The sequence below is a fragment of the Gallus gallus genome, chromosome 9, assembly GCF_016699485.2.
Source record: "Gallus gallus isolate bGalGal1 chromosome 9, bGalGal1.mat.broiler.GRCg7b, whole genome shotgun sequence".
Classification (NCBI taxonomy): Eukaryota; Metazoa; Chordata; class Aves; order Galliformes; family Phasianidae; genus Gallus; species Gallus gallus.
The window spans coordinates 8,795,308-8,821,059 of NC_052540.1; the positions used below are offsets into that span (position 1 = coordinate 8,795,308).

A 25,752-nucleotide genomic window follows, 5' to 3' on the forward strand; every position below is an offset into this window, starting at 1 on the left:
GGAAGGACTTCAGAGCCAATACCCTGTGAGAGAGGGACAGCACTTGCAAGGGAAACACATGCGACAAGCTTCCAGGACCACAAAACATCACCCTAGAGCCCAATAAACATAGCAGTGTAAGCCAAAAAGGCTTCACTCTGATCTGCAACACGGTTGCACACACAGAGCTGACAGGAGGAACACGGATGGGAAGCAGTTCTCAGGTGGAGCAGCACTCCCTGCACCACCATGCACCCACACAGTGCCAAAGGCGTGCAGCAGGCTGCAACTGGAACTGGAAGGGACCACCCGCGAGAGGATGGGCATGGAGGGGAGGGAAACACAGCAGAAGTATTTCGGTCACAATTTGTGCCTTTATGAGAGGAAAGAACACACGTGGCCAGCTTCCACACAGCAATAAAGAAAATGGTGTCTTTTCTGTCCCAGTGGCACTTCAGGCTCTCCCTTGAAATGTCAGTGCACTGCAACTGTATTGGAGGGACTCAGTCCTGAAACTCAGACTGTGCACATGGAGAGATGTGGTTGCCGTGCAGGTGGCACATGACAGTAGGACATGCACATAAGCAGCGGAGTAAGATAAAGCTACAGCCCATGTAATAGGGCCAAACCATCCTAGCAAGGATATCACTCTGAACCCAGCAGCAAGGTCCTGGCAGGAGCACACAGAGCACTGTGCTGAGAGGAGCAGACAGGAACAGTCACAGCTGATGCTGTGTCCCAGCTTCAGGAGGTGTGTGTGCTCCCCACACACAACCAGGCAGACCCACTGCATGCTGCAGAGACCTACAGGCACACTAAGCTCTTTCAGACAGCCAGGAGCAGCATGGTGCACATACATACATGGCTAGCATTTAGCATGAGAAAGGCTTCCTACACCTGCAGCTTCAACCTGTCTGTGCAGTGAGAAGAAACCAAAATACAGATAAAAATAAAAAACAAGCTAGAAAGGATGCTATGTCACTGATTCTACTTCCCCACTTTCTTTTGTTTTCATGGCACTTAATGGAGAGCGTAGTCTGAGCCAAAAAGAGAATGTCATTGTCAGTGCTGGCTGTAGGGGAGGGAAGACACCATCACTCTGTCCTCACAGCAGCACTAATTCCACCAACCACGTCGGTGAATGGCACCACAGTGAGGTGCTCAGGCCAAGTGACTCAGTGCAGTGCCTCTCTTCCTGCTGCAGAATCAGTTAAAACCACTTCTCCGGAGTCAGGGGAGTACTCCAGGAGTAAAGAACTATATTTTCCATCTAAAATAGAGCAAAGCTAACAGTTACTTTTCCCTGTGTGAAGCAACACCATAAGAGCCACTGCAGCTTGCTCCAGTGAACACCAGTGCCTCCACTCACATATGTGGAGTTCCTGGCTGCTCCTGCTGAGCTGCAGCACTGGTAGAGCCAACAGGGCAGCCACCTTGGAGCTTGGATGAGGTCCTTCTCTGCTTTGACTTATTGCTTCTCTAGAGAGGACAAGGAGATTCCATGGGCTTTTTCAAGGATAGTTAAACCAAATGGACAGGACATATTACAGGAGAACTTGTGTGGGAGCCACAGATCTTCAGCTTGATGCAAGCTAAAAAGGCTTCCCAAGTCTGGGTGGCAAATTGCTCAGTGGGCTCCATTTGTGCTCCGAGGATTTATTTGCACTGCAACAGCATGAATTTCATCTATTTTGAGCTCATTACAGGTTTCACATGGGCCTACTTAACCCCCCTTTTCCTTTCTGTTTTTTAATACCTCCTCACCTTTACAAAAAAATTTACACCTGTGTAGTCTTTAAACTCTGCAGTAGATATTAAGGATAGGAGCCAGGCATGCGATATGGCCATACTACCAACACAGTGGCGACCATGCTGCTTACACTGGCACCCCCAACTCCAAGAGCAAGGCTTTAGACCCGCTGAAGGTGAGCAATTCCTGCTGATGTCAGCCAGAGCCTCTGGTGCTCTGCACCTTTAGCTGGATCTGTGCACAGAAAGGGGACTGATGCCTGCCAGCCATTATCCCTTCTGAAGGCTTCCTATGGCTACCTGCCTGCCCAGTCCCCAGGAAAGGAGCTGCTGATGAGCAGCTGGCAGTGGAGAGACCAACCTCAGGAACACAGCATGTTGGGAGATGGAGCACTGCACACCTTATCAAATCAAAACCCATCTTCACATGAACAAACCAAGAGCACAGCTGACTGTTAAGAGGTACCTGGGAAAGGACACCAGCATATATATATAGGGAAAGTGAAATTCTACCCACTCAGCGTTCACTAAGAAGGGCTTTATCCATTGCTGTAATTATTTGTCAGAATTCAAAATAAATCTGTTTTCTCACTGCTGGCAGCATCATCAGTGCTATTTCCTGCCCCCCTTCCCAAAGGTTCTTAATAGCAAAGGTATTTCACAGGCAAACACTGCTTTTTTAAAAGGCAGAGCTCATCTTATTTTAGAATCTGGTATCTATGCCAAGACTTCACACTGTGCTGAATGCATTACAACATCTACCAAAAGTGCAAAATACATTTTAAAAATGGTCAGGCAATACGCTGAATAGTTGTGGTTTCTGAACACTTGCCAGTTTTAGTTAGAGGGTTATTTTTTTCCCTGTGTAACTTACAGGCACAATGAAAAAGATATGTGTAAAACGTTCTTGCAATCTACTATATCAAAGCAACTAGATTTGCAAATGCATTTGTTCAGTGAAGCACATCACACTCAGAACTCTCCCTGTACTTCCCTTACAATAATATCTTGTTATCCCTTTTCAACATGAAATACCACATAAAGAAGTTATCTTTGCCAGTTTTTCAAACACCAGTGAGTGTCTAGAATACAAGAAACTGGTTATCTGGGGGAATAGGATGCTGAGAAAAGCAGGGTGGAAAGTACTAATTCTTGGTAATTTGAAAAACCAAAAATAATAATTAAAAAAGGCGGGGGGGGAAGGGGGTAGGAATGAAAAATAGCAAAATGTAGCCTGGAACAAGTCAGAATAATGAGAGTGGTCTGTGCTAGAATTACCTGCAAATACCAGTTTGCAGAAAGCACTGCAAATACAAACCAGAGGATTCAGGAATCAGATTCAGCTCTCATAAGAAATCATGATGTGAACCTTTCCTGAATTTCAGTGTAACTCTGATTTGAGTATGAAAATAGATTTGCATGATTTTTTCCTGTTACTTTTTCATTATGGGTGCTTCTGGTAAAATAATGAAATAAAAACAAACAACAGAAAAGCCCCCAAAACAAACAGCAGTAGGAAAAGCCAGCAGAGCAGCAGGCAGCCTTTGTAAAAGAGACTGAAACAGGATCAGGGCTCTCCCTAAGGAGAAGAAAATAGCTGCAGATGAGTCGAGTAAGAGAGAAATCTAGACGAAAGCAGAAGGCAGTTTAAAAGATGTTTAAAAGCCCAGCAGCAAGTACTACTGGAACCCTGATTTCATTAAGCAGATCAAAGATGACAGATCAGAGGGTGTGAAACCAGAGCTGGTTGGTCATTTTCTGACAAAGTTGTTTTTCAGAAGAAAACGTCAATTAGTTGAAACCAAAGCTTTTGGCAGGGAAATACATACTGACTTTGGAGCATTTTCTTGGGCGCACCATAGAAGTTCTAAGCAGAGAAGTCATATCCCCAAGAGCAGCCAACAAGCCCATCACTAGGCAGTGCACTGGCATGGTATTCAAATCCCTGCAGTGAAGGTGAGGAAGTACCCAGCTAACAGTGGCCCTTGATGGTGAGATAATCTCCTGTGGCATCCTGTGGATGTAGCAGCCCAACAGAGCTTATCCCAGGTAAACCTAGCCCAAGCTAGTAAGCCCTACAGAATCAGCTCCCACCAGCCTTGTGCGTTGTCTCTGCACTTCCCTCCCAGCTGTAATTACCTCACCTGTGTCTGGCCTCCTGTACACCCACACCCTTGCCTTTCCCAATGGTGGGACATATGTCTGGAACAAGCCATACCTGTTATATGGTTATACTATTAGTTTTGCTTAAATTCTATCACTTCGTTTTGAGAATGCAATTAAAACGCAAACTGCATTCATACGCTGTATTACCTTATGCATGCAGTTTACAAAAAAAAACATATAAATGAAAGTTTAAAAGCTGAAAAAAAAAATTCTCATAAGCAAAACAGGAAAAGAATGAAGAGATTTTAATACATTTGCTCATCCGATATTTTATTCAAAGCTGTATATCATGTGAACACCTTGCCCAGTTGCTTTTTCATCTCCCCTTTTAGTTGTTCAGAGAGCTCTACCAACAGACCGTTTTAAGTTGCACTACCCAGGAGAAAAGGCTCACAGCAAAGATGAGCAGGCACATTAGATCAGTACCAGAAATGGTGCCAGGTGCATGCAAACACCTCAGAAAGGTTTCAACATATGTACAGAGAACAAACACCTACAGACTTCCATCTTTTCTTACTCAGAAATGCCTTGCTGGCTCTCATGAGTCTTGAACAAGTAAAACTCCTGAGGAGTCACACACCTTGGACTGGTTCTACGCCTTGGAACACTGACTGCATTAAGCTGCTTACTTCCTTATTGAAAATAGTTCAGCTACTGCATTTAATAACAGTATTACTCACTCCTGCAAGTTAACGTGCTAACTATTTACAGCATAATCTACAGTCTGACCATTAGTCAGCTGTTAAATTCTGCCTTGTGATAAAATAAGGCTTAGATCTGCCTCTTGAACAAATATGATCAAACTCACAAAAAGTGAAAGCAGATGGGAAACTCTATTGCAAAATTGCTGCAGAAACAAAGGGGAAAAAATCAATGGTGTAATTTTAATGAAAATAGAATTCAGATGGAATGAGATAATGTGCAAATCATTTGGTGAAAAATACATCTCCAAATATGATTTAAGAGACATTTCTGTGCCATGGTTACACATTTAATTTCCAAAACCATGAAATGTTCCATTAATGTAATAGCTTTGATTGGCTGTGATTCTGCCAGCAAAACTACAACGGTATTGTTATAATGATAAATTTTGCTGCAAGAAAAGGGCTATTATGTAAGAATGACTCTTTCAGATATTTATAGAGTGAGAGTTTTTATTTATTTATTTTAAGAGGTTATAATGAGAGAGGCTGGATGGAAAACAAAGAAAGAAGGAAAATTGGGGCCAGTCAATATAATGCTCTCAATTAGCCTGAGTTTTTCATACTTAAATTGTTTCAGGGCTTCAGAAAAACACAAAAGGAATCTACGGCTTCTTTTCTTTTCCTTTTTTTTTTCAGATGCATTTTTGCCTCTGTTATGACTATTCACTGACTCTTTTCTTGCTTCCTTTCTGTCTCCTTTCTCCTGTCCTCTCTTTTCAGCCTCTTGATAGTTTGGGAATGAAAATATGTTTTCCTGCCAACCTCTTTCCTTTTCTTTCCCCACTACTATTCAGACAGGATAACAATTTCTCAGAAATGACCTATAAATATATTAATATCTAGCTGGCTGGCTAGCTGTCCATCCATGTGTATAGATAGTCACAATAGAACTATGTCAAAATCTGAGTCAAAATTAATGTCAAAGGTCACAACATAGCAAACAATTCCACCATAATAAAAAAAACCATATAAGCCTCAAAAAGAATATCCAATAAATGTAACATTACATATGAAGTGCAATACAAATTTCATGCAGAGGCATATTTTCATTTAAATTTCACAAGCGTTGTGGGAAATACCTTTCATCACCAGTGCTGAAACCTGAGAGCAAAACCACCACAGGAAGTTCAAGTGTAAATTTGTAAAATAAATCTTCCTCTATCCTTTGGGGAGTAAACTCGATTAGTAGGCAAAAGTAGCAGAAGTAAAAATATAACTACAAGCATTTCGCAACAAATAAAAGCAACAAACAGGAAGGCGTACAGCTACAAGCAACAGTCTGATAAAATTATATTCTCTTGTGCTTTAGAATATGGTCAACAAAGTTCAGAATTAGAACCCATTAGGGAAGAAGTTAATAGATTTATGACAAGTCCGAAGAACAGGCTTCACTGTGCTAAGCTCTCTATGAATCTTCTCCTGTTGGTATTTTCTGTTAATGCCATCATCATGTCTCCAGTCACAGCACATAGTACATATGTCACATCCAAGCAGCAGCTCTCTCAGGAGACATTTCAGGGCACATCCTAGGCCATTTGGACATGTTTTCATGGTTCCAACCAAGCCTTCTGTATAGCCAGACTCCTGGCAACAAGGCCCTCACATTCACAAGCAGGTGAGCGTGGAAATTGTTCCATTAATGGATCTTCACAGACACTTTTAACTACCTTAAAATTAGCATACTACCATTTTGTCATCCCACAGAGGGCTTGAATTAATAGATATGCATCCTACCTTTGTATTATAGTCCTATATAGTCACAGCCTACTTGGCTGAAACAGCTATTTAAACTCCTCACTGAACACCTTCTATTACTACAGCACACAGCGCTGACTCAACATGCCTCTCAATGCCATTCTCAGCTTGGCAGTACTGTGGGACCTTGGAGGATGATGGTGTGCTGCACTGGGGGCTTTGAGAGTAAGTTTGTAGGAAGATGATTCAGAATGAGTAATTCCAAAAAAGCCACTAGATTCTTTCTCATCTGCCCTACTCCCACACCACACTCAATGTGTTTCTTCCCACTCACTAATAACAGCTCTTGCCTCCTACATGCTATCAACACCTGACTGTCTTTTCTCTCTGCAAAACAGTAAGCTCTTATAAAGCATTCAAAGCACAATTTTGTCTGACACATTTTTTTTTAGTTAATTCTGTTAAGACTTTTTTTTTCCTGTTTCATTTGTAGGAGCAAATAAGCCTGAGTGTCTCCTGCCACATCTGCTATCACCTCTCTATTCAATATGCAGAGCCAAAGACTGCCAAAGGTTACAGTTTACAAGAAACAGTGCCTTTTCCCACATACACTAAGGCTGATAAGGAAACCAGTCGGGTACCAGCTCTCCATTCAACCCATCTAGATCTACTTGATACACTGTGGGAAGAAAAAGCTGGAAATTGATTCTTCTGTGGGCAGTTCCACCTACTTTCAATCTTGTAACCAAAATCCACAGATGTTGGTCAGCGTCTTTTTTGCACCCTTTTTCCCATTCCTTCCCCTTGAGGCTCTGTTCACTTCACTTGCAACTTTTTAGTCCTTATAACACGTTACTGTTCAATAGAAAATGCTGAAATGCAAAAATACCACAGAGAGAATGCTCTCTGAACATTCTAGATATAGCACAAAGTTCTGCTCCCAGATGTAGACCACGCTTCCTTTCACAAGGAACAGCGTCATGACACCGGGACTCCCAGAAAGCCATGCAAGAATCTATCTAGCCTGAATGTTTCAATGCTGTTTCAGAACCACAATAAATCAGAAAGTTCTGCCAATATTAAGCTCTTTATGAAAAAAAAAAAAAATCTAGCCAGCAACATTTCCAACAGGCTGCTCTGTGTGTTTGCTTTTCCCAATTAATGACTGAGTTCATCAAGAAAAAAAAATCAAGGAAGATAGAGAAGCTAGGTTTGAAAAAAGTGTCCATATGCCATAAAAAGTTTCAAAAAACTTCTGGCTGACTAACATCATCATGCTAGAAAGTCATGCTGGAAAAATTATGAGAGAAGTACAGGCCAATACGAACTCTAACCTGAATATTACTGCAACTTTATCCACATATTTGACCAGGGATTCCTAAAGAAATAAGGCTCATGTAGTCACATAAAGCCAGCTTGTCTGCATCTGATTATAAATTCCCTCTCCTCCAGTAACTTCTGAAGCCACTGACCAATTTCAACCAACTCTGACAGTAAAGAAGAAGTCTGAGAAATCGACACCTCCTATTTCAAATGGGCAGATAAGTGACACTCTCAGAAGAGCAAGGCCTGTACTTGTCCTGGAAGCTTAGGAACAGCTTTCTGTTATTATCTATTCTCTGTTTGACAGGGTTCTGACAGTAAAAACAAAAATGTTGGCAAAGACAATAGCTGCAAAAGGCACTCCCATCACATTACACAAAGGACCTTAGGTGCCTCATCTCAATTAGAGGCAGATCAGAGCAAAGGACATGGGGAAGAGAGACATCCAGTCTGGTAACTCCAAGGAACAACCGCCACTAATTTCAGCCAGTTGGGACAATGGGAACTCACCTATTATGTGGACAACTCTATCTTCTTTTCAAGGCATGTCAGAACTGTAGGGAGATATCCTCGCATCAAGACATGCAAAAGCTGTCTTCATTTGCTTCCATGCTATTCTGCAACACAATACCAGTATGTGTGCCTTCTGAGCATGAAATCTGTGTTTCCAGTGGAGGGAAGCCAATGCTCAAATACACACAGGTGTTCCTGTTGTAAAGCATGTGTCTGGAAAGCTGAGTGTACAAAAAAAATGTGCCCTTTGTGCACTCTTCTGGGAGCTGGGAGCCACACTAGCAGCTGCACAATGTGGGGAGTGTAAGCAAGAACAGATAGGTCAATTAGATGCAGAAGCAAGTGGCAAAACATCAGCACCAAATTTCCTTTGAATACTTTCAAAATCCCCATCTTCCAATCTGCATTTCCATTTACTATCTCTCTGTTTCTATTTTTCTCTCCTCCATCCTGAAGGCTCCCTCAGCCATGAGGCATAGCACTGCTTCTTCTGTATTGCAGAGCATCGAAGCTCTGGGATTCCCTGTCCCACTAACTACATCAGGTAAATAAATGCTTCTTTGAGGTTATGTACCTTTTAACTTTTCCTACCATATGAAGGAAAAGGTTTCTCCATCCACAGTGTCTCTAAGTAAAACACTCCTGGCTTAATCTGGACAGAATTTCCTTCATTTTGGACACTATTGGGCTGTCATATCCCAGAAGAGCTTTCATACTCACTTTCCAAGAAAGTCAGACTGGCAGATCAGCACAGTTTCAGCCCACTTGAGAGCAGCTGGTTGCTAGTTACAGTTCTGCCCTCATGGTCTTCTCAGCCAAGAGGTCTCCTCAGGCCACAATGGCCAATCTGCCCACTTATAATAAAGATTTGACTGCCCCCAGAATTAAGCAAGTCACTGAAGTGTTGCAAAGAAAGCAAATGACGCTTCAGTACAGCTTCCAGGGAAAAGGCATGATATCATTGGAGGATGCAAACAGAGAGGAAAACTCTTTCTCGGCAGTACAGAGATGGGGAACTGTGTGCCCCCAAGGCAAAGGACTGCACTTCTGGCAGATTCACTTGGCTTAAAATGTGCTGCAAACTGCAATTCCAGAACTGACATATTCCATCTTTTGTGTTTCTTCACCATTTTGCTGGCTACCTCAATAGTGCATTATTTCCATGCCAGCAAGTGGGGTTGAAGGTAACCTTTGATCACTGAGAACTGCTATCCCACACAGGCTCTACAGCAACACAGACCTCAATGGAAGCTTCTATTGCAAACTGAGCTTAGTACCCCCCAGAGGTTAAAAAAAAAAAAAAAAAAGTCTACAGGAAGCTTTCAGTATCTGCTTTTTAAAATTAACAAACATTAAGTTTGATTACAATGTTTTTGAAGAGGCTGCATGGTGCCCTACCTTTCAAGCAATCAGACTCTGCCACCATAGATGAAAATCCCTACAGACTGCTAACCATGATCTCTTACCCTTATGACATAGAGCAGAGCAGAACATCAGAGCAGTGCACAGTTTCTGTGTTTCCATAAACATATTTGAACAGCCCTATTACAAAATGTCAAATGAAGCTCTTTTGGGACCTATGTGTTTTTAAATGACAGAATTTCCTTTGCAAGTAACTTTAGAATAGTCAGCCTTCCAGCGCTTAGAAATGACAATGCTTTTGCCTGTCTTTTCACTATCCAAAAGAGGCTCACTTTGATCCTTAGGAGGACTGCTGTTCATTCCTGGCCAGTGTTACCTTTTGGATTACTGACCTTTTTTTGGGTCCTCTTTGCAAGGCTGAATTTTCTATGCCATAAGAATCAATTCATTTCCCTAAATGCACAGCATGGCAGACAGGTATTATGGAAACTGTTTAGAAAAATAATGTCAACCTGTATGTATTTCCCTAAGCAAATATTCATTTAACTTCCTGAAAGTATTAGAGGTAATCACAATAATTTTCTTTAAAGACGTCATTTCTATTTCCATTTTAAACCACTTTATTAATCTACCATTGAAGACACATTAAGCTGAAGTATCATAAAATATTGTTCATGTAGACGCAAATGTATTTTTCTAAAAATTGCCAAATAGCACTCTGATTAATGATGCAGATATACCAAACTAAAAGAGGAAGTTAGTGATTTTTAAGTCTTTTTTTTCATGCTTCAAAAATAACAAAATTTGTTTTATTATGAAAACTAAAAAACTCACGTATTTAGTGCTGGCTACGGTGAGTTTTTTGCTTTCATTTTTCACACTTATTAGATGTATGGAAGAGATCTGTTGTATAATATTTCCAAACATTATTGATATCTGTTCTACAAATTTCAATAGCATTCGATCTAAATAAATATATATATATTTTTTTCCTCTGAGTTGTGCTCACAGAACTACACACCTAGTAGGAAATCTACTCCAGTATCCAAGTTTGCGTTGCTCTTCCAACATTCTCTAGGATACCAACAATCAGTACAACAGAACAAAAAGGCTACTATTTCTCAGAAAATATTATATTATAAAACACTGAATATGCTGTAACTACACTAAAGTCTGAAGGATTCAAATAATAGAGAAGCATGTAGGAAAGGAAGGCAATATACTCCTACCATTGACCCAAGAAGAAGGCCAATTACAATATAGCATATTCATTGTATGGGCCCAATGGAGGGCCACAAAGATGATAAAGGGCCTGGAGCATCTCCCATATGAAGAAAAACTGTGTAACATGAGTAACCTGGGGAACAGAAGGCATGGGGGGGGGGGAAATCTGATTAATGTTTATAAATATCTTAAAAGGAGGTGGAAGGGAAATGGATGAGGCCAGGCTCTTCTCAGTGATGCATAGCAATAAGACAAAGAGCAATGGCCTAAAACTTGTACATAGGAAGAGTTCTATACAAACATGTGGAAGAACTTATTTACAGCAAGGATGACCAAGCACTGGAATAGGCTGCCCAGAGCGGTTGTGGCATCTCCTTCAATGAAGATACTCAAGACCCATCTGGTTGCCTACCTGTGTGACCTACTGTAGAGTACCTGCTGTAGCAGGGGGAGCTGAACTCAATGATCTTTTGAGGTTTCTTCCAGCTCCTGCAATTCTGTGATTCTGTAATATCTATAGATCTGCTCAGCTAGAAGAAACAGAAAAGCAACATAGAAAAAAAGCATTTTCCTGGAGGGTTTTGAGTTTACAGAAGCCAATGATACACGGTAGCAAGAAAAGGCTCCAAAACTACCCGAAGAGCTTCTGCTGATCATACTAACATGGAGTTAATTTAAAATGTGAGAACAGCACACAAGTTATTTATCCAAGACCTTTTACTCAGCACCATAAGGAATAGGAATATGGAGTACTCTGTCAGGAGATGTATTAGGTCCAGCAAGCAATTTGGTAATATTTTAAATCAAAATCCACAATTTCAAGAATTGCTATCTAGTATCTAGTATCTAGTAAAGTCATGAATATCATGAAGTTGAAAACTTCACTGAAAGATCGGTTTACAAAATCATAACAAGAAAATACATTATGTGATTTAAAAAAAGAGCTAACACTTCTGCTAGAAGCATGTGATAAATAGCAAGGTATCAAACTAGAAACTAGTCTACTGAGATAGACAAAGTAGAAATATAATACTTCAAGTATCCTTTAATCCTCATCTTTCTCAAAGGTAACATGAGGCACACCTTTCAATTTCTGTGATGGGTTCAAGACAGGGACTGCAAACAACAAACCTGGTCTTCTAATACAACACTTTTCCTGCTCGGTGGAAAATGCCTGATGTGAATGGAAAACTGAAAACCACACATTTTATTCATGCACTCCTCTAGTGACTGGAGATAAAGATGAGCAGTTCTTTGTGTTCTCATCCTACCACATGGGGTACCCTCCTTGGATGAGTTTTATCACCCAGGATGTTTTCTTCAAACAGCTACAGTAATTTTGTATCATTCTGAATCTGAGGTTTCCTACTCAAGCAGTGATTCTGAAAATAAAGCTTAACCAAGACCACAGAAGGAGAGAAGGAAAGCATGCCTAAAAATCATCATAATAGTTTAATCAAGCAATATTTTCTGTTCTTCAAAATTAAAGCAAGAAAAAGAAGCCCAAACTCTCTATGAGAAGTAAGTGTTTTAAAACAAAAAATATGCTAAGACCCAATACTTGATTGAAAAAAACAACAAAGTTGTTGTTAATGTTGAAAGTGCTTAATCCACCTCATAAAAATACTGAGGCAAAACTACAGCTATGAAAACCAGAGGGAAAGTTAAACCGATTACATTCAGTAGAAACACTCAGTGGGAGTCCCAAAGCCTGCAATGCTTAAAGATGCTATGTATGCACTATGAGCTAAAAAATAAAAATTAAAATTAAAAAGAAAGCAAACAACTTCCTTTCCTAATGTTGAGGCTACATACACCTTTGCTACATGAAAAGATCAGCTAAACTGTATTAGACATGCATTCATTCCATGGAGTTGTTCTGGATGGTCTAGTCTTGAGCATGGGTCAGTCTGCGGCGCAGTAAAATGGATACATTGCTCATCTGTCAGTTTAATATTTTTTTTTTGAAGTGTTCAACACAGGTGTCAAGAACCCCATCTGCATCCCTAATAAGTTCCTAATTCAAAACTGTTGGAATAGCTGCCCATAAAACAGGACATCACTTCCCACAGAAGCAGATGGAACTTCACTGAAATGGTGGCAAGTACATTTTGCACAGTGGTTATAGAACTGATGCTTCAGCAATTGTACATTTACTCACACAAATCCTAACAGAAATATCTGCATGTGTCATACAGTAACCAGACAAAATAGATATAATCCTAGAGCCCCAATCCCACAAAGGACTCCATGTCATACCCTACAAGTATTCTATTGCTTCTCAGGGAGTCTTTAAAAATGTCTTCACTGTTCAAAAGACCTTTCCTCCTATCTCAGTTTCTTTCCCATACTCCTGTTGTCTCTACGTTTCTGTAGAAAAATGTCCTCCATATTTCTTTTCCAGTGGTGTGGAACCTATAAAAATTAGCAGTTTCTACATGTCATTGCTCTGCCTCATTTTTTCCTCCCTTGGCAGTTGCTGTTCATAAAGTAGATACCTGTCAAATGTTTAAATCAGTTACTCAGAAATAAATTAACTGCCATTTTTAATGGGCATTCATTGGAGGACAAAAAGAGTCATTGCTTTTTAATATGTTTCATTTGGTGTGCAAAGCCAGAGTATTTCAATAAATAATTCATATTAACAGAATACAAAATTTATTGGACTAATACTTTTGGAAACACAAATGAATACAATGAGGTAGGATGTACACACATACACATGTATTCAGCTGTATTATGTTTTCAGGTTACCATTATTACAATATTCCCTATGATGTATGAAAGCTTCTGGCTACAGCAAGATAGAAAGGAGGTTTCTTGGTAATGTATCTCTCAGTAAAACAGATAAGGAAAATCAGAAGAGAACATAGTACACCCTCCTAACTCTATGATTTGGGCAGTGATGCAAATACAAGCAACACCTAAAAGTAGACATAAAAATGATCATCTGCAGTTCTGATTCTTTTTAATTTACCCTGAAAAAAACCCTAGGCTCCATGGATACGGAACTGTGGGAGTGGGTCTATATTAGGTATATATATGCAAGCAAAATGTACAAGGTTTTTATGGCTACAGTTCCAAAGCACTGTCCAACAGAGAAGGCTGAAACAGAGGCAGTCCACAAATATCCTTAGCATGAGGAAGGATGTTCTCAACCCACAAAATACATTAGTATTTCAATAGCATTTAAATATCATGGTGATAAATCCATTATTTGTGGAAGTAGAAGTTCCCAGGTACCACTTGAATTCTGACATTGGGCATCAAAATTAGTTGGGCCCAGAGGCAGAGCAAGAATGCAGAAAAGAGCAGCAGTGAAAGGAGACCTGGAAACAGGCTCACCCACAGAACATGGCACTATGAAATCCCTGAGATGCTGTAGAGTTGCCAAGCACATGCAATCTCTCTCCCTACCCCTGAAAGTATCAATTGAATCACTAGAATCATTCCTGGTATCATTTGGCCAATGACCTCAGTGAGAAGAAGTTTAAGCCACTGTTGAAAATGTGCATTTTCTACAGAAACTCTATATAAAGAAAATTAAATTAGAAAAGAAGGAAGAAAATCTGTAAAAAGAAAAAAAAAAGTCAAATGCTTCTTTCATCTGTTCCTGTCTTCCTTATTATTTCAGTGTTGGATGTGGAAGAGTAAATAAATCTCATTTTATATCTGTGACACAATTCCCAGCTGTGGTTTCCTCAAGTCCTTCCAAAGCAGCTTTTTGGCAACTTAAAATGATTTGGCACCGTCATAGTCACAGAAAATATATTTTATTCCTGAAAGGATTATTCAAAGTTTAACTGGCTGTAAGAGCACCACATCCGCTCTGACTCTCTGAAATCGAACCCTGGGAGAACCGATTCCCTGCTGCCTGCTGTATACCCCTCGCACACGTTACAGAAATTTCCTCCAGTATTCTCAATTTGGAAACTGTCAGATTTCTTTCTTTTCTCCCATCCTACATAGCAATTATTTCAGTGACAGAGAACTGGAAACCAAAGCGTGTCCAAGTCACTTGATGAAATGATGGCAAAAGTATGGGATTTCTGCAATGGCTGCGGAGCATGGGCTTCACACTGCCAGAAATCATTAGTGCAGTGCTGGGTACCGTGGCAGTTTTCACAACTGGGACACTTGTTTGTGGGAACTGTACTGAAACTCCATTTGTAAGATTCACTTAGGCTGTTCAACAACCATAACACAGCTCTGAGTCTGCACCCTCCAATGCTGAATTTGAACCAACGCTATGGGGCAAAACGCATTAAAAATTCTCAAACAGGCTTTCTATCAAGACAGTAACACAAAAGTGTTTCGATTTCGGTATCACCTGAATAAGTAGCATTTATTTTTATAGTGTTTCTCTAGTATTTCCCATGTATTTAACAGCTGAAGAGTGAAATCCTCCCTGCCATCCCGAATTTCCCATCACAACACCTGCTGTCTCTCAGAGCTCACCCAGGACCCCAAACAAGCCATCCTCAGTGGGCCTCCAACCACTTTGCAATTTTGTGTTGTTTTTCAGCATGCCAGGCACAGCCCAAGCAGTCAAACCCACAACCAGATGGTCAATACACAGGGGAAGACACCCACAGACTTGAAAAACAAACAAACAAACAAAGGCATAAATCAGAATTACCGCTATTTAGTGTCTGGTTATGTTTCAGCGTTTAGGCCAAACCCTTAAAAAAAGCCTGAGAACACGTTCACAGCATAAGAAACCATTCCCAACCCAGATTTTATTTCTGCCAACAGGTTGGGTGGGGGGAAATAAATCTTAAAAGCACTTCCTCCCCTCATGCTCCATCAATGCATTATTCATAAAAGCCGGGGATTTTTTTTTATTACCTGGGGATTTCATTTTTATTATGTTCAAAGGATTGTTTCAGTGAGCATTCACTCCCCTGCAGGCAAGTATGCAGGTTTTCTTCCACGCTACAGTATAAATTACAGTGAATATCTGAATAACACCGGCAAAACCTCAACAAAATCAAATAGCCAAAAACATTAGGGACAAATTGCCCTTGCACAATTTATTCCATTGTTTGGTGGAACTCCACAGAGAATCTGGGGCCCCTGGTATACTGGATCTGAATTTATTTATTCTTACTATCACAGGGAAAGTCCACAAACTACTCTTTTGTATAAGTTCTCTCTACAATAAAAAAATCTCCTATCAGGCTAAATAAAAGGTTATTTTTCCATAACTCCTGAACAGAACGATTTCTCTGAAGAGATGGAGAGCTTTAAGATATATGTAGATATTCTCATAAATCTCATTAGTGATGACAAGGAATAACTCCAGTTTGAAAGAGAGAGGGAAAAAAAATAGTACAATGCTTTTTATTCTCACCAGAACATATTTCTGATGCTACCACTGTTTGTTGTAATCACATTTCCAGTTGAATCACAATGCTCCAGTAATCTATCTCGTTCTGAACAGCCAAAATATTTATTTTTATTTGACCTCCTACTAGGTGCATTCATGGGAAAACAAATGGATTCTACTTGGGGCATGTCCATTCTGTGCCTGGATCCCAGAAACCTGAAACCAGGCCAGCATTCTTCTGATTGAATAAAGCTGAGTTTTCTGGGTTAAATCTGTTGTCAATATGCTTCACTTATATAGTGAAATAGTTTCTTGTTAAGCAAGACAGAGATTTACTGTAGGTAAGATATGGACTTCAAATGTATCAGCATGGAGGGGATGGACAGAAATGTATTAATTCTTCAAGAAACACCAGATAAAAGTACTGTATACCTTAGCAGGGAGCTCTTTTTCTATGAATAATCATGGTCTTGAGTCAACAGACTTTGCCTACTTAAGCTATCTCTCACATCAGAATCCAATTATAGCAAAGCTTACAGAAAACAGGTTTGGCACACTTTAATATTTTGGTATTGATCTAATTTAGCTCTGGTTTCAATTACAAAAGGGAGCATTTTATCAAGAGATAGACTTTGTTTGTTGGACTTTAAATTGCTTTTTTCCTTATTGTCTCTGATCTCACTATCTGGGTATTTTTGCCACGCTTACTGCTGCAGTTTTAGAGGTTTCACCCATTTTACTGAGAACTTCTTTACAGGAAAATTCAAATCTAGCTTCTCTAAGTAAAAAAGATTGAACTCAATACATGTAAAAACCAAGCAGGGGTTTCTGTAGCAACCACTCCACAGTGATGCAACTCGATTTGACATCAAAGAATAAATGTATCAAGTCATCCTGACAACTGAAATATTTGCTGTAAGAGGAATGCATACATATATCTGGAACAAAGAAGGATTATCCCAAGTAAAATGAGCATTTTATTTAGTAATATATGTATACTGTATCATCCTACTTGAGGCATCTTTTCTCCTATCAACATGCATAACTGCCACAAAAATTAGCTGAAGTTATCCACAGAAACTGAGAGGAGAATAGACCTCTTTATTTAGTTTTCAGATGTTCAGAAGAATTATCTCATTTTCCATTTAATGACATACAGAAGATATATGGAAGCAATTTTCTTTCTTCCTGCTGAATTTGGCTTTAAACTCTGCAGCTTTCCTTCTTAGATTCATTGAGGGAAATGTCATCTCTGCAACCCAAAATAGTTGCATGTATTTATAAACTATATCTATGAAATTACCTCTGGTTAACAATATGGATCTTTCAGCTACAAAACTTAAAACCCTGACAACAGGAAGAATTTGCAGCACTGTGTTCTCCCAAAATACAAATCGCATATGTTGATAATCTGGAATGTTTGCTGAATTAAAGGGGGATTATGAAATCATAGCAGTGATTAGAATCACACACTGCTGCAGGCAGATAGCTAGAGTGTTGAAATTTCTAAAAAGGAAGCTGTCAAATAGTAGGAAGCGATTTGCAATGATCCGTAGCTTTGTGAATAAAATCACAAACTCGGTGCTCTGTTGAGCTCCAAAAGTGATAAACTTTAAATTCAGAGTTTATAGGTCCAAAAACAAGCCCATTTCATGGACTGCCACAACTTCTAGAAAAACTTCACAGAGGTTAATAAGGAACATTACAAACTCGTTGCAACTGAAACTCAGTTGCTAATGTTTCTTCAATTACCATAAAGGCATGACACTCAGGGGAACTGTCCTTTAAAACTCCCCTTTGGTACTGTTAGATATGAGATACCTGTTTGGAGTAGTTCTGCCCAAAACAGAAACACACAGTGCATCCTCCTCCAATCTGATTAGCAACAAGAACAGTGAAGTTTTTCTGCATGAGGTAGCACATACTCTCCACTCATCTCTGATACGGAAGAAGAAAAATGCACCTGAAAACTGCAGCTTGTGCTAAGGGACTATTCATTGACTTCTTTGCTAGGTAAAGTTTCAAGTTCCTACTCTGCCAGAATAATGTTGAAACACAAAATAGTATAAATCATTTGCTAGCATTAAAGAAAAAAAGCAATCAACACGCATTTTTTAAGACCCTGGGAAAAGTGCAAAGGGCTTGCCCAAACTATTTACACCAAAGGGATCAGCTGAATTTGAGTATATGTTGAGTATATGCTAGTCTTTACTTTAACAATCTCTGGCACTAAGTTTTTTAATTCCAAAGTTTTGAATCCCTAGAATAGAAGTTAATCCACCTTGGATAGCTTGGGACTCATCAAGGGACATCTACAACTGCTTGGCTATGACAAAGAAGAGGCTGCGGGCAGGTGTTCGCCTTGGACTTCAAATCACTCCTAGAATTTTTTTAACAAGCAATATCTACTCATACCAGCAAATCCCATGGTTACCCCTCCAAGTGGAAATGTATTTGCTCACCTGAATGCATAATTAATATATCTTCAGGCCGCAATATGCCAAAAGTATTATCATCAGCTACAGTAAAAATATGAATTCTGTCCTGTATAACCACTGAACCTGCCCATAAGGCTATCGTCTACCCACTACCAATACAGATGTCTGTAACAAGACGTCAGGTGAGCTTTAGCTCAAAAGAATAAGATTACCCTAATCACAATGGTCATTTCTGCACAACCTAGTCCTAACAGGATTCTGATGAGAGGCATGACTTAACTATTCAAAGTTACACTTTTAGCATTCATGTCTCCTGAACTAAGAATCACCTTTAAATTTGATCACTAAACTAAATTTGAGTTACAGAAACAGTGAATGTGCCATATCAGCATGTGCAAGGCTTCACCCAGCAGGCAGTTTTTTCCCCACAGCAAGATAGCAGGTAATAGCTAAAAACATGCTGCAGCCAAGGTTTGTGTCTCCATTTTTCACTACTGTGTAGCAGCCCATGCAGCTGCCTCTCTCCCAGCTCCTCTGGGCTGTACTCAGATAAGGAGAGCACCTCACTCTTCAGTATGTGCAGCAGTGTAGAACTCCTCTGCAGCCTGTCCCACCATCAGAACATAAAGAAGCAAGTTTGTAATGGCCTACCATGGCAGATCTTCACAGAAACTTAGGTCAGAGCTATCACATCTGCTAAAGTCCAGAATAAAAACTTCACTGACTCCCCAACAGCATTCTCCTCACCAGATTCACGTGTTAAAACACAATCCATCTTGCTCACCTGAGGCTCTGAAATGCATGAACTCTTCCACCTAACGTATTGATTTTCTTTTTGAAGTTTGTTTATCTTAAAGGCACGGGTCTAGACAAGGCTCCGTTGACCTGGAAAAGCCATAAATGTAAGGTCACTGTAATATAAAATGCTCTTTAGAGCAAGGATACCAAAACGTTTAGTTGCTGGTTGAACAAGCTTTACACAAATGATCACAAAGCTCTCTAATCCTTGGTCCTCACAATCCTACCACTGATTATCCCCTTCTTGCTTAGCTTAACTAGCTCTAGTTCTGACTGCCAGCGCCTTAGTTACCAGAACCAGTGCTGATCTAAAACATGGAGGGCTGACATGTACAGGGAGAACTCCTTTGTTCAGTTAGAGAATCCACAGGCAGGAACACTAAAGGAAATGTTTGGGCTACACTGCACTAGATGAAAACTGCCATACTCCCAGCGTCTCCGCCTTTAAGAAGAGAAAGCTACACATCCTCTCCTGTGCCCCTAGCATTCATGTGAACAGGCCAACGTTCCCAAGAGCCAGAAACAAAAACACCCTGTGGCCTGGTTTAATTCCTGGACCACCAGTTGGCCATCCCAGATGTGAAACATCAGCCTCTTAGATGCTGTCATCAGTCCAGGATTTGCTGACCTCACTTTCCATTAACTCAGTCAGCACAAGGCTAGCCAGGTGCTTTCTGTACACTGAGATTTGTCCTGTCACAGCTACAACAAAGACTGCACTCCAGCAGTGAATCAGGGCTATTAACGAGCATAAACATGACCTTGATAGATTTGTTCCAATTCGTGTAAGGATGTCAAGCTGCTGTCCTTAAGTTGGTGGTGTTTTAGCACTTCAGCAAGTGCTGAATAGTGCTGAATAGAGTCAGGATTCTAAAGGTTCCCAGCAGCCTCGGAACTCCCCTTGGGTATGATGTGGCAATCCCAGCACCTGGCTGGCTCCAGTACAAATGGTGCAGTGGTACATATATAAGGAGGGAGAGGCTTGTCAAGCTTCCCTTACATTCACGTTTATTGCTGCCATGCCTCAAGTAATGCAAATGCCATGCAAATTGAGCATTTCTATCCTTACTAGTTTACGTTCCATATGATTTCCTTTGCATAGCTGACATCTTCAGTAGCCTGAGGCCTGCTTTTTGCACAGACTTTATACTCAACTAGCCCTGTGAGGTGAGTGGCTGTTTTATTTTAAACTAACCCATTCAACATGGCTTCTCAGATAAATCCCGCTATGAAGGTGCCCCACAGTGCTACAGTGTATTCCTCCTCCCACAGAGGAAAACCGCACCATCATCTTCACAGCACTGCAGCTCCCACCCAGGCTATCAGCTCACTTAAAAGCAACAGCTCAAGCATCGATAAATCCTTTTAAATTGCATACCCATAACCCCCACGCCAAAATATGTCTGTGACATTTCCTTTTGTTTGCCGGGAGAAATCCTGTTGTGCCTTAGGGGTGGGAGAAACAGCTTTCAAAAGGCGGCTCCCCCAGAGCCTGCAGCCCTCCATGGGGCAGAGTGGCCCCAGCACCACCTGGCCAGGCAGGGCCCGCAGGGCCTGAGCGCACGCTGGCTGGAGGCTCGCATGCCACCGGAACAGGAAGGCACTCATTGCACTCAATTGTTTTCCTGAATGCCTTTATGAACAACAGCAAAAGGAAATATTACAGCCTGGCCGGCAGCCAGGGGCCTACTCGGTGCAGCGGCGCGGGGCTAGGAGCAGCCAAGGCAAACACGCTCCCAGCACCACTGCTATTTTTGCCTGTGTTTCAAATTAACCGCTGCCTTTCACACAGAGCTCTCCAGCCCCTGCTTCCAGACTAGGGAGACACAGCCCTTTTGTTTCTAATGTGGCCAGTTACCTCCAGCAAGCGCTGCAGCGCGCCTTGGCATCCATCGCCTCACCACTGGGCCAGAGCTGGGCCCCACTGCCCCTCTGCACAGCTGGGTGCCAGCAGTGTGCTGCTGCAGTGCGCACGTATGGCCCTGCCCCACAGCTGTCAGGACAGGGCCGGGCACAGCAGGGCAGACAGGGAAGCCCCGCAGCCCTCAGAGCTATGGCAGTGTTTTCTGCCAGGATATGTATTGCTTCATTTTGAGTAACAGCCCCTCTGCAGCCTGGCCAGCAGAAAAATAAAAGCAGTTTTCCCTCCACACATGCAGTTGGGCTGTGGGAGCGTGCATCCCTGGGCACATTGAGCTGTGACCAGTGCAGGGCCTGAGGAGTCACTGTGAACCCATCAATAGACAGGGTCAGGTCCTGGCAAAGCCAGGCCTCCCACTGTGCCAGGAGCAGAGTTTGAGGGAGAGTCAGAAGTCCCAGTATTGCCTGGGCTGCCCTCGGCCCTGCTCCCAGACAGCTCTCTGTGAAGGGCAAGGCCCCAGGGGGCACCTTGCTCTTCAGTCATGCCCTGGTCACTGGCTGGCTGCCTGCAGGGCAATGCTGCTCTGGGATTTCTCCTTTTGAGATGGGCATGGTGGGAGCACATGTGAAAGCAGTTAACTGCAGCTATTTGGTCACAGGAATTTACATGCTCAGCTGCTGAATGAAGCAGGAGGCTGTATGGTTAACTGGAGATGTTTAATAGATTTGTAGCAATGGGTGGTGGGACTTTTAAGTGCAGAAAGCTGTTTAGCTCCAGACTGAGAAACATGGAGCAAGTTCATATTGCTAAACCATTAACTTCAGAGCAAGGACACTGGGGTGAAATCTGGCACAGGGCTGAGGCAGGACCAAGCATGCTTTACTCTCAAAGCCAGTCTTTGGTGAGACTGGAGCAGCACACGGGACCACAGCTAACACAGTGCCAGGAGGTCACCATCTTCCAAGTTTCACAAGCAAAGTCTGTGAAATAGCATCTTACAAGTGTTATAACTTTGAAGACATTTTCCAGGCTCTACTAAGCAACATGTTCTGAGTTTGCAAGAGTCCTGGGCACAGAATGCTCTTAAAAATATGGGGGAAAATAAGAGAATATATCCTGCTGACCCAGCATTCTGTTCCCAGATTGAAACACAGACAAATCAGGTGGACTGGGACTCAGGATTTGGGACTTGATTCCCAAATGTGTCACTTATCTGCTGGGCAGCCTCGGGATATCACTATCTTCCCATATAAAATGACACTCAAAATCTATCAATGAGAAGTGCTGCACAGGAACCAGTCTCTTTCACTGTCTTCCCACAGTGCTGACATGCAATCCTATGTCACAGTTGGCATTTCTGTCACAGATTGCTTACAGTCCTAATCCCACAAAGAGATCTCTGTGGAAATGGTTTCCATTAGAGCAGTTCTATTTGCAACACAAGTCTAAAAGAGATGTGTGAACCCAGAAGCATACTACTACATGGATTTGTTATAGAGTGCTTGGACTTTATGTTACAAATGGAAAACCTCAAGACCAAGAGAGCATTGCAATTTCAGGCTTATTCTGTGACATGGACATTGTTGCTTATATTTCTAAAGTCCCATTCACAACTACAGGAGTAGAAATAAATAATAATGGTACATGATAACTAGAGCTATCTGATCAGGCAGAGGAAAGTACCAGTCAGATTCAGCTTCTGTAGACTACCAGGATTTCTATGCCATCGAGAACAGTATCACAGTATCCTGTGTAACACATTTTCCCTGCACTCAGGTAAAAGTTTCAAAGAAAACAAAATAAGTAAGCATTTGTTCAATCCTGCCATGTGTTATGTACTAGAGGGCACTTGTCTTCAAGTCAACCCTTACTTGAAGACGGTGAATCAATATGCCGTATACCATAGACCTATATTTTGATGTCTTTACACTTAACAGAGCTTTCTTATGAGACTAGGATCAGTATAACATTGGAATCTCCCAGGATACATATACATGATGTATCTATTTGAAGGCTTAGAATCCTATCCAGCTTTGGACAGGCCACAGGACATGCATCTTGCCTTAAGGTTTCTAAAATGCACATTGCCATGCTCTCTAAACACTGAGCTTCCAAAAGATCACTCAGAAAAAAACTAAGAATCACATTTACCTAAACAGCTATATCAAATCCTCCACCATCTCTGCTGGAGTAGAATAATCAAATTATTTCATTACAAAACCTTTTTCTCTTATGAAACTGTATCAAATCTTACATAGGTTTAGAAAGTACAAATTTGGCCAAGGTACAAAAGTGACCAAAAGAGCAATGAGAAGCTGTGTATACAAATCTATTGCATTATAGATCATCTTATCTATTTGCACTAAGTTATTTATTACCTGGAAATAACTGGTACTTACAAGACTGGATCATTTGATGATTTTTTTTCTATTTTCAAGTTGTCCACACATTGCAAAACTCTCAAATGTATTATGGAAGATCCAAACAGCAAAAAGTCAAAACAAACGTCAGATACGTGTCTTCAGCTGCACATCCATCACTGTAAGAGAGAACAGGTGCATCAGTCATATTGTGTTGGTAAGTTAAAAAAGCCTTTCATTCAAAAACAAACTTCAGACTCATGGTTCACAGAACGCAAATTACAAAAAGTATTTTCACTGGCAACATTCTGAGTCACAATTATTCTTTTCATAAATGTCCGTCCTATTGAAGAAGCAAGCACAAAGAAGGTCACACAGTGCAGAGTTGGAAATGTGTTCAGTTCACTGATTTGGTACTGTAGAGGACATATACAAAGAATATAGTTACACACATGGAAATTCTGAGATCTACAGCTCCAAAGCTGAGCATGGCACCAAACCTAAGGAACCCACCTTCCAGAATGCATCCCCAAGATGAGCTGCCCTCAATATGAGTACCCAAAGTCTCCTGGCGCAGGGCAGGCCGTATCAGTCAGCCTTAGATCTAAGGCTCCAAGGGGCACTGAGCTCACTTTTCCAAAATAGCCATGTGCCAGGTGCAAGATTATATTCTTTAGCAAAGCTGCAGCAATTCAGCAAAAATGCATGCAATTCCAAACATTTCAGCCTCAACAGATCTCTGTTTGTACAGTTTGGCGTCATTGGAACATTTCCAGACAACACTTCTTTCAACTCTGTTCATCCCAGATCTCTGGGTGGTACTACACCTCTGACACACGTGTACACACAAGATAGAGAGCACACTGGAATGTGGTTACAGCCCAAAACTTCAGCAGTATGAATGGTGGAGACTAATGACTAGATCAGACCTGGATCCAGCCACAGTGTTCAACAGATCCCAGCTGACATATTATACTGGGAAATGCTAATAGGCAGAGGCAGATGGAAGGGAGGGAGAAGAGGGAAGTACAGACTCCCTAGTAAATTCATCTGCAATGAAGTCATGAAAAATTCACTGAAGCCACTTGTGTTTGTGCCATATTTGGAGGTACTGGAAATAAGATGATATGAAAAAGGCAAAGATAGGAGGAGTTAATGATTTATTTGGGGGGTAGTTAATTATAAATAAATAACAGGCAAAGGGCATTATGGATCTGCTGAGCAGCTCCGCCTATCAAAATAATAAGGAGATGAGGATTATTCCACCACAGATTAAGAAAAATTGAAAAGATTGAGCATCATCGCTCAATCCCAAGTCAACAAGGCTCTTCACGCCTGCCCTTAACTACCAGTCTGAAAAGGAGTAGGTAAAACAGATGGTTTTCTGGTTGTATATCCCAATAATGGAGGAAAATGTGACCTTTACTCAGATAAGAGCAGAGGCTTTAATTCTACACATCATTGTACATTATGGTGCAATAAAAGAGAATGCACATAGTTTATTCTAAAACTACAGTCTGGATAAGCTTGACAAGTTTAAAACACAACAAAAAAAGTAATTTTGAAAGATCACAAGGTAATCCTCCCTCTTCTTTACTAGAAATATAGAAAACCACATGTTACACTGCAAATAGTATTCCATTTTGTACAAAATTTGTTGTTAGTCCACAAACACACTAAACATTACAGAGAAACAATTTATTTGCCTCGACAAAACTGGTAGCAATGAATTGAAGAAAGGAGATTGACTTCTTAAGCAGTTGGTTTATTTTTGTCATAGCAGGAAGAGAAGTATTGCCCAAATCAGGAACATTTCCTGGTATGGCACAGGGACTTTGATAGTCAGCGGGTAATACATTTACCAGCTATCTAGCTTTCCCAGAAGTGTCTTGACCATAAGTGACTCATCTGCGTCCAAGGAGGATGACTAATCGTTCTGATTTGTTATGCTGTGGCCTGCTAGCCATTTCAGCTCTGTTTACTTTGGTGCCAGCATAATATTTTATGCACAGAAAATTAGGTTCTGCATAAGAATAGTTATTTAAACTGTATTCAACAGTAAGAAGAATTTGTCACTACGTATCCACAAAATGATACTCTAGGCAATATTTGAAAAAAAAAAAGCTAAAACTTTAAAGGGCATGCAGAGTTACAAGACAAGCTAATAAGCTAATTAAGCTTGAAGTTAGTTGATAATTGCAGGCATCTTCCAATAAAACTGCAACATCCCAAGGATTGTATGTATCTACAA

At 40.9% G+C, this 25,752-nt stretch overlaps 1 protein-coding gene across 3 annotated transcripts in view; it reads right to left on the bottom strand.

Annotated features, from left to right (window-relative positions):
- Positions 1-25,752, bottom strand: part of LOC107051846 (insulin receptor substrate 1) — a 292,419-nt gene that overhangs the window by 171,733 nt on the left and 94,934 nt on the right. Inside the window, exons 1-3 of one of the 3 annotated variants that reach the window (XR_006930913.1) lie at positions 24,015-24,512; positions 23,541-23,680; positions 19,267-19,367 (exon numbers count right to left, since the gene is read on the bottom strand). The gene's annotated coding sequence lies outside the window, so the exon portion shown is untranslated. Of the gene's footprint in view, positions 1-19,266; positions 19,368-23,540; positions 23,681-24,014; positions 24,513-25,752 lie in introns of those variants that run through there. The other 2 variants (XR_006930912.1, XR_006930914.1) reach the window with 2 other exon arrangements.